The 13,566-nt window shown below is 48.9% G+C and overlaps 1 protein-coding gene across 1 annotated transcript in view; it reads left to right on the top strand.

The window, feature by feature from the left end:
- Nucleotides 1-229: 229 nt before the first annotated feature.
- The window catches only part of RPH3A (rabphilin 3A), a 159,108-nt gene continuing 145,771 nt past the window's right edge, over nucleotides 230-13,566 (top strand). The window contains exon 1 of the mRNA XM_060193055.1: nucleotides 230-303. The gene's annotated coding sequence lies outside the window, so the exon portion shown is untranslated. The remainder of the gene's footprint in view (nucleotides 304-13,566) is intronic.

Here is a 13,566-nt window from a genome sequence, read left to right as displayed (position 1 = left end):
TGGGAACCATGGGAAGGTCTCCCTCTCACCACCCCAGAAAAACATTCCAGGGCATGAAGCTGGTGGTTTGCTCCAGGGTTACTTTACTGGGCACCTGGGGGCTGGAATCTGTGTCTGATCAGCTCTATGCTCAGTGGCCCCTGTGAGAGCAGCTGGGAGGACTTGCACTGTGTGCTGGCTGTGAAAACCAGAGCCATTTCTCTCCCGTCCCAGCCCCGGGAGCAGAGGAGCAGCCTTGCAGCGTGACCTGGACTGCTCATCTGTCTCTTCCCGGGAGAGCTCTGGGCAGCTGCAGTTCTGCAGGTCATTAATGGTGTGTGTGTGTGTGTGTGTGTGTGTGTGTGTGTGTGTGTGTGTGTGTGTGAGAGAGAGAGAGAGAGAGAGAGAGAGAGATACCAATAGGTGCCCCTGTAATTTTCCATTACTGAGAAGACAGGCAGTCTGAGAGTCAGAATGTGACAATCCTCCCCTCCCCCCAATCCATGCTAAAAAATTGCTAAATGCTCAAATGCCAATCAAGTGCCAACTCTCCAACCTATTATGCAGCGTTTGAGCCTCGATAAATGCCCAGCTCTCGATGCCTATTAAATTCAGAGGAAGCGTCAGCCTTCCCAAAGCCATTACCTATGAATGCGTTTTAGGCACTTCACCAGTCAGGACAAGCTTCCTTATTTCCTTCTCTCCCTCCCTGGGGTCTCTGCTGTGTGGCAGAGACTCTTGGCTGCCTCCTGGGGTTCTCTCCCCCGCCTGTCTCTAATTTAGCAGTCTCAGATGGTCCTAGCGTGTGCCCCCATTTGGGGGTAGGAGTGGGGAATCTCCCCCTTGAAACCTTTCTAATTAAGTCTTTTGGAAAAATGACATTTAATTATGGAGAGAGATTTTTCTTTTGGTCCCCAAGACAGCAAAGCTATTTTAATCAAATGGATGCGATCTTTGTACTCCCCCCACCCCCCGCCCCACCATCTCCCTCTCTCCTTCCCTCCCTCCTCTTTTGCCCAGTGAGACTAGGAAACAAAAGAAAACTCCAAAAGGAATCCATAAAGAAGCTACACACTTTGTGTGCTTGCTTGATTATTTTGACAGGCTTCCAGTGGGCCGTGAAGAGCCCAGGGCTCCTCTCTCAGGTCAGGTCAGAGCTCCCAACAGATAAACAGGCTTGATTAAATGATCTGCAACTCATTACAGGTTCAGCCCCTCACCATCACAGTGACCTTTAATGTTACCTGACTGAGGCTTTGGCCCCTGGTGGGTCTCACTGAGGTCCCTTTATGGGAGAGGCTTGTCTTGGGGTGGCAGGTGGCTTTGCTTTGGCTCCGAGGTTATTGCTGGGGCTCAGTGCCTGAACAATGAACCCACTCCCCTGACAGCCATTTAAAAAAATATTTATTATTTATTCCCTTTTGTTGCCCTTGTTTTATTGTTGTAGTTATAATTGATGTCGTTGTTGGATAGGACAGAGAGAAATGGAGAGAGGAGGGGAAGACAGAGACGGGGAGAGAAAGATAGACACCTGCAGACCTGCTTCACCGCTTGTGAAGTGACTCCCCTGCAGGTGGGGAGCCAGGGGCTCAAACTGGGATCCTTACTCCGGTCCTTGCGCTTTGCACTACGGACGCTTAACCCGCTGTGCTACCACGCGACTCCCCAGCAAAGAGACCGATTCTGGCAGCCATTTTTTCCCATTTTGTTTTGCTCTGTTTAACTTCCATTACTTTGATAGGACACAGAGAAATTGAGAGGGGAGGGAAAGAATGAGAGGGAGAGAGAGTAAGAGCAGCACTGCCTCACAGCTTGTGAAACTACCCCCTGCATGTGGGAGCCAGGGACTTGAACCTGGGTCCTTGCACATAGTAATATGTGCAATCAACCAGGTGTACCACTGCTTGACTCCTCAAATAATATTTATTTATTTATTTATTTACTTATCTATCCCTTTTGTTGCCCTTGTTGTTTTATAGTTGTAGTTATTATTGTTGTCATTGTTGTTGGATAGGACAGAGAGAAATGGAGAGAGGAAGGGGAAGACAGAGGGGGAGAGAGATAGACACCTGCAGACCTGCCTCACCGCCTGTGACGCGACTCCTCTGCAGGTGGGGAGCTGGGGCTTGAACTCAAATACTTTTTTAAAAAAAACTGCTACCAGAGTTATTGCTGAAACTCAGTACCTGTACTAAGAATCCACTGTTCCTGGCAGTTTTTTTTTTCTTTTTTTTTTTTTTGCCTCTAGGGTTATTGCTGGGACTCCGTGCTGTCACTACAAATCCACTGTTCCTGGCGGCCATTTTCCCCTATTTTTATTGGGTAGGACAAAGAGAAATTGAGAGATGAGGGAAAGATAGAGAGGGGGAGAGAAAGACAGACACCTGCATACTCCCAGCCTATTTTACTTTATTTTTAGCTTTTGATACAGATAGAGAGAAATTGAGAGGGAAGTGGGAGACAGAGAGGGAGAGAAGCTTCCCCCTTGCAGGTGGGGAGCAGGGACTTGAACCATGGTCCTTGCAAACTGTAATGTGTGTGCTCTACTAGGTGTGTCATGGCCTGCCCCCTCAAGTACAAAGAATTAAGCCTCTGTGGCTTTGACCAACATCCCATGGCCTTGTGCTGGAGTCTCAGCTCATTCTTTGCTCATGGTGCTTCCCAGGTCTCTCTCACCTGCATCCTGGGGTTCCTGGTCCTTGCCCGCAACGGTGGTGAGAGCCAGCACAGAGGAAATGAGGGAGGGATGGAATTTAACAGAACCCCACAGTGGCTTCTGCTTGAACCCACAGGAGCTCCAAGATGGCTGGGCCTACAGACTCTGCACCCACCTGCCACTGGTGTGATCTTAGATGTGGGGCTTGGCAGCTGGGTGGCCTGCTCTTCCTAAAGGGGGACCAGGTGTGGCCAAGGTCGGTCCCCCACTCTTGTTACTGACTGCTCCTATGACTATGGGGCCAGGGCCAAAAGGAGGTTTGACTTTGGGGGTGTTTTCACTTTTGCTTTTGCAAACTGCAGAGCATGGCCCAGCTGAGTACTGCATCATCACAGTCATCCATTGAGTGGATGTGGGCCGAGCTGCTCTGGGCAGAGCCAGGCACTACACGTTGTCCCCGGCTGTCGTGTGCCTACATCCTGTGTGAGGGCCTTCTGTGGTGTGTGGGTGACTCACAGGAGGGTGGCCTGGGATGGTTCCATGCCATGGGGTAGTGCCAAGTCATGCACAAATGCATAGAGCATGTGGACACAAGTGTAGCCACACCGAGCACCAAGGATGCTTGTGCAATGCATGCAGCTGTGGCTCTTCCTGGAAGCAGACAATAGAATTATAGACAACAGACAATAGAAACTGAGATAGAATTAGGGGTGCAGGGGGCTGAGCAGTGGTGCACCTGGTTGAGTGCACACGTTACCATGTGCAAGGACTTGAGTTGAGCCTCCACTCCCCACCTGCAGGGGGGAAGCTTCAGGAGTGGTCGAGCAGGGCTGCAAGTGTGTCACTCTGTCTCTCTTCTTCTCCCCCTCCCCTCTCAATTTCTCTATCCTATCAAACAAAATAGAAAATAAAAAAAAGGAAAATATGGCCACTGGGAGCAAGCAATGGCTATGTAGCATCAGCACTGAGCCCCAGCAATAACCCTGATGGCAATAAAAATTAGGGGTGCGAGAGGTTTCTGGGAGGTAATAGCTGTGCAGGATAAAGGGGTGGTGCCAAGATGAGGTGGGGGCATCCTGCAGGCTGTGCTGCAGTGAGGGGGGGCTGGCAGGTAGGACCATCCACTGGAACAGCTGGACAGAACAGGTCAGGCTCCCACAACCCTGCCCTGCTCAGTTGTTGGCTGGGCTGCCTGGGAAGAAAGTGGCATGGGCCTGAACTCTGCACACGTCCTCACAGTTGAAGAGCTGAGCAGCATGTGAGGAGGAAAGAAGTGCTTGGTAGGTTCTGCAGCCACACAGCAGGAATGCCTTCCCTTCCGTCTTTTCTCTTTTAATATTTTGCTTCTGAACTTGAAACAAAGAAGTGCCAGAGCACTCGTCAGCTCTGGCTGATGGTGCTGGGGATTGAGCCTGGGATCTCAGAGCCTCAGGATGAGAGTGTTTTGCAGAACCACTATGCTGTCTTCCCAGGCCCCTCCCTTGAGTCCATCTTTTCTTTCTTGCTTCCTGAATAGGAGGAGTGTGGTGCAGCATTAGGTGGCTCCAATCTATTGAGTGCTCACTGCAAGCCAACAATTGCTTCAGCTCCAGGAATCCACATACATGTCTCTGGTCTCCCCATTATACAGACAGGAGGAGCAAGGCTCAAAGGGACAGGGCATTTGCTCGGGCCATAAGGTGAATAAGCACAGAAAAGCTACCGGGCCCCTGGCTTTCACAGATCAGACATAAAGTCCCAAGGTCAGGGCTGGGGAGTTAGTACAGAGTTAGCACATCAGAGTGGCATGTCTGAAGCCTCAGACGTTGCAGGTTCAATCCTCAACACCACCCAATGCCAGAGCTGGGCAATGCTCTGGTCTCTCTCCTCTGTTTCCCCTTTGGTTTTCTTGGTGTCTTATGTAAATAAATGAAAGCATTATTATTATTATTATTATTTGTCATCACCAAAGCTTCATAGCTCTGGGATGACTTTTTCAGAGTGAGAACAAGAGTGCCCATAGCACCTAAGCTCCATCTGATTCAGGAGGGGCCAAGCTCCAAGCTGGGACAATTGCCCAGGGAGAGAACTAGATTGTAAGAGTAGTGAGGAAGGGCCAGCAAAATGTGTAACTCGTTTGCAGAGTGCGCTGCACTGCCGTGTGTGCAGCCACGTGGAAGGACGCCTCTGTGCTGTGTTTTCTTCCCCTTCCTCTCTCTGCCCCTCTGTCTCTGAAAATAACAAGAACAAGATGAAATGGCCTGGTGAAGCCTGGGACTTGGTAACCCTAAGCTATCTTATAAACAAAGTTGATAGGAGAGAAGGAACAGAGACGTGGAGAGGTGCTGGGGACAGAACCATAGAAACTTGGTGTGTGTGTGTGTGTGTGTGTGTGTGTGTGTGTGTGTGCGTGTGTGTGCGCGCGTGCGCACACACGCTCACACACATACCTCTATGGAAAACTCAGGTGCTCAAATGAGACCATCTTCTACCTGTCTTGTTAAAAGCCGAGCAGGGATCAGCTCTTCCAGATACAAACAGCTGAAGCGCCTTGGGGCAGGTTTGCAGCTTCTTTGCCTCTCCCCTGTAGGAGCTGGGATTTCTCAGGAGAACAGCCTTTGTCACTGCCCTGTCAGCGGAGGCTAATTGCTTTCTCTGAATCTGCCAGGCAGAATCTACCAGGGAGGAGGACCCTGTGCCATCAGGCCTGGCAGAGATTAGGCGCCTAGAGTTTAGGATCTGCTAGAGGCTGGGGCAAGATGGGGTGGCTGAGCAGCCTGACTGCATCGACTCCTCATCCCAGCCTTGTCAGTCTCCCTTGTTCATACCTGATTTGACATCTCTCAGTTCTCACCTACTCATCACCCTTCCCGCTCTGATACCTTCAATGGTTCCCCATTGCTTCCAAGATGAAGTTCAAACTACGAGGCTATGGGGGGTCCAGCCCTGCTTACTTTGTTACTCATACTGAGCTCTCTTCGCGCTCTTTTTGTTTTGCCTCAAGTGTTATTGAGTTTAAACAGCCTTAAAATCATACTAGAAAGGACTTCCAATTATAATGGAGTTATCAATTATAGTAAACTTCTAATCTGCTACAAGTTTTATTTGACAAGTAAGTGAATTTCAGCTGTCAAGTCTTCACATGAAAAAGCATCTACTCAAATGGAATTCCTGGAAATCCATTTGGACCCCTGTTCTCTGACATCGCCCACAAGATGGAATGACTACAACACACCCCCGGAAACCAATGATGTGACCTGGCACGACCTGAAGAAACAGATTCACAGACTCCAAAGATCACTCTCTACAGAAAAGCAGAATTCTGGTGGCCGACATTCCCCATCAAGACAGACATGCAGCGTTTCATCCCTTGACGTTTTCTTCTGTGGTCAGCTACTTTGGACTGACACTTCCATCGGACTTACTGGTACATGCTGCTGTGTTTCTCAAAGACTAACTTCAGCCAGTTGCCTTGAGACTTTATAGACCATGTCACCTCGCCTGCAGGCTCTGTCCCCAGAGACAGAAAACTCCCCCTCCTTATTAGGTTATGCCCACAGAGGCATGAAGCGCCCCAAGAGGCAAGAGATGCCCACAGAGGCAGGAAACGCCCTTTGAGGCAAGAGATGCCCCCAGAGGCATGAAGCGCTCCCAGAGGCAAGAAATGCCCTTTCGCCTGCTAGGCCTTGCCCTTTGAGGCAAGAAACGTTCCCCTTGGCATCACATTGGTTATTGCTGCTCGCCTATTTTGTTTTCCATGTCTTATGCCAGTTCTTTTGAAAACGCCTGTATAATATAGGTTTCTGTTCACCCCACAATCCTGGTACTATGGCCATTAGTTAAAAAGAAAGGGGAAATTGTTGGTATGCTTCTAAAAACCCCTTCTGTTTCATTAGTTTAATCCCCCCTGCATTCTATTTACATAACACTATTCTATTTACATAACCTCTGTTAACAAGCACCACCCTCCCTCCAGGGCATTGGTGGTTCAGTGGTAGAATTCTTGCCTGCTCTGCCCCCTCTCCTTGTCATACCCTGATTTTCACCAGTCACTTTTCTCTCCACCCTCTCTGCGTAGCATCCTGTTCCCACCCTACTGGGCTAGTATATTTATAAGGACAAGATTGTTTGTAGTTTTTAGTTTAGCTTAGCTTGGTATAGATTGCGCTGCGTCCTGCATGAATAAAGAGATACTGCGTACAGCTCAACCATGAGTCCCTGGTCGTCTGTTACCCACCTGTGAAGCCAGCCCGTCGAAAACAACAAAGTGTTATCGCTGGGGCTTGGGGCCTACACTACCAATCCACTGCTCTTGGCAGATATTTTCTCTATTTTATTGGATAGGACAGAGAGAAATTGAGAGAGAAGGGGGAGAGAAAGGAGAGAGAAAGAGGGACCTGCAAACCTGCTTCATGTTTGTGAAGCATCTCCCCTGCAGGTGGGGAGTGGGGACTCAAACCCGGATCCTAGCACAGGTCCTTGTGCTTTGTACTATGTGCGTTTAACTGGGTGTGCCACCGCCAGGCCCTCTCTCTATTCTCAAAACACACTTTGCACTTCTCTTGCCTCACAGGTCACTCCTCCTTTGTAGAGTGACTCCCTCCTCCTTTTCACCAAACTCCTGCATATCCTCCAAAACCCATTTCAAATTCACATTCACACTGACTCCTTTACCCTGTGGGATCCTCCACACAGACACATGGTGGGCTGGACAGCTGTCTGTGGTGGAGAGTGTTCTGGGCTTTGCACAGTATTGAGCAGCAGCTTTGACATGTATCCCCCCCCGACCCCCAAGCGTTGGTAACACCCACCTCCGCCAGTTGTACAATCAGTTAGCCACGAGTAATCAATGGCAACTGCCTTACAGAGCCATGCTGGCTGAAGAGCTTCAGAAGATCTGGAGTTGGGTGGATGAAATAACTCACTTGGGTAGTACTCTGCCCAGCCAGGAACGTTACCCAGGTTCAAGTCCCTCCCCTACTGCATTGAAGGGAGCTTCGAGGCTGTGGTCTCTTTCACTCTCTCTTTGCCTCTGTCTCTGTCTGAAAAAAAGAGAGAAAGAAATGAAGTTATAAAGTTATTGGGGGTTCAGGCAATGGGGCATCTGGTTGAGTGTAAATAATATCATGCAAAATGACCCAGGTTTGAGCCCCCACTCCCAACCTGCAGAAGGGAAGCTTCATGAGTGGTAAAGCAGGTCTGCAGGTGTCTCTCATTCTCTCTCCCTCTCTATTTCCTCCTTCCCTCTCAATTTCTCTCTGTCCTATCAAATAAAGTACAACAACAACAGAAGAAGTAATGGCTTTCTGGCAGTGGTGGATTTGTAGTGCTGGCACCAAGCCCCAGCTGATGGTAATAAAAAAAAAAGTCATTGGAGGGAGTCAGGTGGTAACGCAGCAGGTTAAGTGCAGGTGGAACAAAGCACAAGGATCAGTGTAAGGATCCCAGTCTGCAGGGGAGTCACTTCACAAGCAGTGGAGCAGGTCTGCAGGTGTCTTTCTCTCTCGATCTCTGTATCCTCTCCTTTCTACATTTTTTCTATCATATCCAACAACGACGACATCAACAACAATAATAGCTACAACAATAAAACAAGGACAACAAAAGGGAATAAATAAATATTTAAAAAGTCATTGGAATAGGGCCTGACACATAGCAGATACTTAAATTATGTTAAGTATTGCTATTTTCTTACTCTTTAAAGCTCTTTTTTTCCTCTCTCTCTCTCTGTCTTTCTCTCTCTTCTTTTGATAGAGACACCAGGGTTTTTGCTGGGGCTTTGTATCTTCACAGTTACTCCACTCCCAGTGAATGACGACTCCTCTTCCTCCTCTGCTCCCTCTTGTTTTTAGCTAGTGGGTGAGAGACATCGAGGAGAAAGAGAGGCAGAGAGAGAGAAGGAGAGACACCACAGTGCCAGGATAGCCTCGCGGGCGGGAGAGAGAGAGACGACCAGGGACTCATGGCTGAGCTGGGAAGCAGTATCTCTTTATTGACGAGCGGGATGCAGTTCAACAATCTAATCTCTTCTAATCACAACACAATTCTCTCCTGCATCTCCCCTGAGAGTCAGGAACAAGGAATTACGTAGGATAGGGGGCAGTGAGAAGGGAAAAGCTCGAACCAGTGAGGATTAAACCAATGTCCCGGAGGCAGGGGAGTGCTTATTTAACAGTGGTTATATAAATAGAATACATCGTAAGTAATACAAGCGAACCTAATGTGATGATCAAAACAGAAGGTCTTATAAGCAGGATTTAGAAGCATACCAACACCACAGCACTTCTCCATCGTTTGTGAAGCTTTCTCCATCCTGTCTGGGGGCTGGTGGCCTGTCTGGGGGCTCAAAATGGTTCTCATACATAGAAATGTATGTACTCTCCCGGTTGGGCTACCTCCCAGCCTCTTCAAAGCTCTTTTCCAGAAAGGTTAGCAAGTCTTGCACACTGTCCGCTGAGCCATTACCCCAGCCTAGGCTGTATACTGGAGTTCCAGGTGCTGTCACTTTGGCACAAAGAGTAGGCACTTCTAGACCACATTATAAAGAAGGCCTGTCTTCACCGACTTCACCGTGCTGCCCTGTTAAACGTATGCCGAGAGGGGGCAGGAAGGGTCCCTGGGAAGGTGAGTGGAGGTTCATTTGGGTAGTCCCATTGCCTCCAGCCCAGTCAGAAGTAGCAGACGGTGTCCTACCAGTCACCCAGCTTTGTGCCAGCCTGGTCCATCCCACAATCCTGGCGCCTGTTACACCAGAAGCTCCTAACAGCCCACAGGTTATGGGAGTTGGTTCTTGGTTCTCTCTCTCTCTCTTCTTCCCTCCCTCCTTCCCTCCCTTCTTCCCTCCTTCCTTCCATCCTAAGGAGTAATTTTCTAAGGAAAGCAGAGGGCCATAGCAGGAGGGCAATGCACACATTCAGGAGCTAAACAGCAGTGTGCACAATCCACGCCCCCCCCCCCCCCGCATTCCTCCCCAGGGCAGTTCCTAGCTTGCACAGCACTGGAGTCTGTCTGCTCCACAGCAGAAGGGCTTCTGGGAGAATGCCCTGGGGAATGCCACACAGCCCTGGAGACGTGACTGAGCAACCCATTTTTCTTTTTCCTTCTTTCTTTTTTTCCCCTCTGTTTTTTAATTAGTGATTTAACAGAATTTTACAAAATTATAACATTTCACGGTTATAATTTCATGCCCTTACATGCAAAATGCTAATCACCACACCACCCAATAAAGTTCTGTTCCTCCCACACCCCAGTCACCATGATTTTTACAAAGCCCAAGAGCTAGTTTGGTTACCTTTTTTTTTTTCTTTGACTGACCCCTTCCTTCCTTCCTTCCTTCCTTCCTTCCTTCCTTCCTTCCTTCCTTCCTTCCTTCCTTCTTTGTTATTGCTGGGACTCAGTGCCAGCACTGTGAAACCAGCATTCTCAGCTGCTTTTTCTAATTTTTGTTCCATTTTATTTGATAGGACAGAGAAAATTTGAGCTAGAGGGAGAAAGACGGATGTATGCAGACCTGCTTTGCCACTGCAGATGGGGAGAAGGGGCTGGAACCTGGGTCTTTATGCAGGTCCTTGCACGTGGTATGTGCACTTAACCAGGTGCACTACTATCTGGCCCCCCTTCCCTTTCATTCTCTCTCTCTCTCTCTTTTTAAAAAATATTTCTTAATCTTTATTTACTTATTATTGGATACAGACAGAGAGAAATAGGGAGAGAGAGACAGAGAGACACCTGCTTCACCACTCGTAAAGCATTCCCCCTGCAGGTGGGGACCAGGGGGTTGAACCTGGGTCCTTGTGCACTGTGAAGTGTGCACTTAACCAGATGCACCACCACCTGGCCCCTCCCTCTCATTCTTTAAAGAGAAACCTGCTTTTTTTCCCTGTCCTGTGTCCACATGAGGGCCCCTGGCTCATGTGGCAAAGAGGTGCTTCTGCGAGCCTCTCCATGATGCTCTTGGGGGCACTGAGGCCTCCTTTCTGAGCACCTGCTGCCAGTCAGCTGCTTTCATGTGAATTACAGATCATCTAGGCTAGGTGTATGTTTTTATAACCCCCCCTTTTTCCCAGAAGAGGAAACTGAGGCCACAGAGGCAAAGTTGTTTGTTTAAAGTCACACCAGGAGCTAGAGCTGAGCTGGAGGTGAGACTCTTACCTGTGAGTGACACCCTGTGTCAATCCCCAGGTGTGTGGCCCTGCAGAATGTAGATTAGCTCCTGTGAACTTCCAGGAAGGGAGCTATGGTTTACCAGGTGTCGGGTGAGTCCTGGGTTCAAGTTCTGACTCAGTCACTTAGTGGCTGCCCTGATCCTAAGGAATCATCTCTAGGACTTCATTTTATTCTGCTCGTGTGTGTGTGTGTGTGTGTGTGTGTGTGTGTCTGCATTTTCATTCATTCAGAGAGAGAGATAGAGAGAGAGAGGCAGGCAGGCAGAGGGAGATACCACAGCATCTCTTCACAGGGTATGGCATGTGCCCTACCTGATGAGCTATCTCTCTGGTTCCTGGATATCCTTTGAGACTGGTTTCCTACTGGGGAGACACTGGTATTAGACCAGAGAGCAAGGTATCCCCCAACGCCTGCCCCTGGTAGCTTTGTTGACTCTTCAAGGCTCCCGATTCCATCAGCAGACCCATCCTGGGGGTCCTAGGTGCACTACCTGCTCCCACCTGTCCCCCAAGCCTAGAGGCAGAAAAGAACATGGCTCTTCTGTGGCTAAGCTCTGCCTCCCCCCCCCCAGCCTCCTCAACGTAGCTGTTCCCTGCATTCAGTTCCTCCAGTGTAAACACGGGACATGGTTTCTGATTTCTTGGTTAGCTCCCGACTGTGACACCAGCTAAGTGGCTCCACTTCTCGGACGCTTGTTTTCCCAGTCTGTAGATGGGACAGTAATAATAACAATAATACCTGCCACATGACTGGCTTAGAGGATGGAACAAAGCACTTTCCAATCCCGTGAACCCCCTGCTCACTCTCTGGCATATAATAAGGCTGGCTCCCTCCTCTCCTAGTCCCTGGGCATGAATCTGCCTCAGCCAACTTCCAGCATAATGACTCCTATAGTTAGCCACGCAGCCATATCTTGCTTTCCTTCTCTGAAAAGCTTGGGTTCTGGGCATGCATATTAATGTCTGTCACCAGCAAATCACAGCATCGTGACTACAACAGGAGACTTAGCCTGGCAGCTCCTCTTTTCCCTCCCTCCTGGACCTCACGCCAAGCGTCTTTGCTCACCGCAATGTCTTGCCACTCCTAGTTGGGCAGAGGCAGAGAAAATGTCGAGTTTGCAGAATTTCTTGGGGCTCCTGAGAGCTGATGTGTCCTCGTGAAACCAAAGCCCACCATATGGATCTGCCTTCATGAGAAGCTCCGGTTACTGATGCCAAGTGCCAACATATCAGGCTGTTGGCTAATTTTAGCCTTTTTGCCGACTGTCTGTCTCGAAGACATGTAATTAACACTTTGGTTCAGTAGACTCGGCTGACCTCTGTGACTCTGGGGCCTTGGCTGCCAGCATGCAGGGACAGGGTGCGAAAGTGCCACCTATGCGTGTCACTTGGATGTCTCCTGTTGCTTCATGCTTCCCTGGATACCTGTCCCTTTAAAATAAAAAAGTTTGGGGCCAGGAAGTGGCACATCTAGTAGAGCACACACTACCAAGTGCAAGGATCTGGGTTCAAACTTCCAGTCCCCACCTTCAGGGAGGAAGCTTCATGAGCAGGTGTTCTCTCTTCCTTTGGTCTCTTTTTACCTCTCTACCTCTCATCCTGTGTCAAAGAAAAAGGAAATAAAAAGGTCACTTGGAGCAGTGGAGTTTTCATGCAGGTATTGAGTCCCAGCGATAACCTTGGTGGCAACAATAAAATAAAATAAAATAAAATAATCATATTGCTCTAGGCTCCCATCCTGTGTGTTATAGGAAGCCTTGCTGGCTGGACCTGAGAGCCTTCAGAGGGCTTTTGTGCTCTTGGTTACTTCTCCTCTGGGATTTTGGATGGTTCCTGGGTCACCTTGCCTCTGGCAGCTGTTCTGTCTAGCGGAGAACATCTCCCTCCTCCTCCCAACCTCACAGAGTCCCCTAAGTAGGCGAGTGGTGGGCAGCTGGCTATAACTGAGCATCTGGAATGGGCTGAGCTAAACTGTGACTCAAGATGGAACAGGGAACCAGTTAAAATTTAATACCCGACCTTGTAAATGTCCACCGCCACACTCACTCCCTGACTTCCTCTCCACCTGTGCTTCCTCTTGGTCTGCTCCCTGCTCCTTGTTGCTGGAGGTCTTGGCTTCTGGCCTCCTTACCTCCTCTCACTTCTCATCAGCTTCTTCACCTTTAAGCTCCACACTCCTGCTACTTCTCTGTTGAAGATACAGATCTTTCCACACCAATCTGAAAAGACACATATAGGCCTATATTCAAGGCAGTGCTATTCACAACTGCCGATGTGGAAACAGACTAACGGGCTGGTAATGGATGAGTGGAGAAAGGTGATGTGATATGTACACACATAGTGGAATACTATTCAGCTATAAAAAGACAAAATCTTACTGTTTTCATCCTGGAAAGAACTGGAAGGGGTCATGCTAAGCAAACCAGATGATCTCACTCATTTGTGGACAATCAGGGGACAAATCAAAGAAGAGGCCAAACCATATAAACCCTTGTATCCTACCTGTAGGGCTGAGGTTATCTATCAGAGAGGAAAAGGAGGTGAGAGCAATCGATGCAGGTTATCAGTATTTTGGTGGTGGGTGTGTGTGTAAAAGGCATTCAGAGAGGTTGAACCTGTAATTACACACACACACACACACACACACACACACACACACACACACACACACACACTATTGCAAACCAACATTTCCTCAACTAAATATTTCCTCCTACTGGAATTCCTCTTGGGCAGAGAGCTGTTTTGATGGGAAGATTGCTTTAGAGTATGTTTGGTGTGTGTGTG

Source organism: Erinaceus europaeus, chromosome 6, assembly GCF_950295315.1.
Source record: "Erinaceus europaeus chromosome 6, mEriEur2.1, whole genome shotgun sequence".
Taxonomy (NCBI): Eukaryota; Metazoa; Chordata; class Mammalia; order Eulipotyphla; family Erinaceidae; genus Erinaceus; species Erinaceus europaeus.
This window is presented reverse-complemented; position numbering and strand designations above follow the sequence as displayed.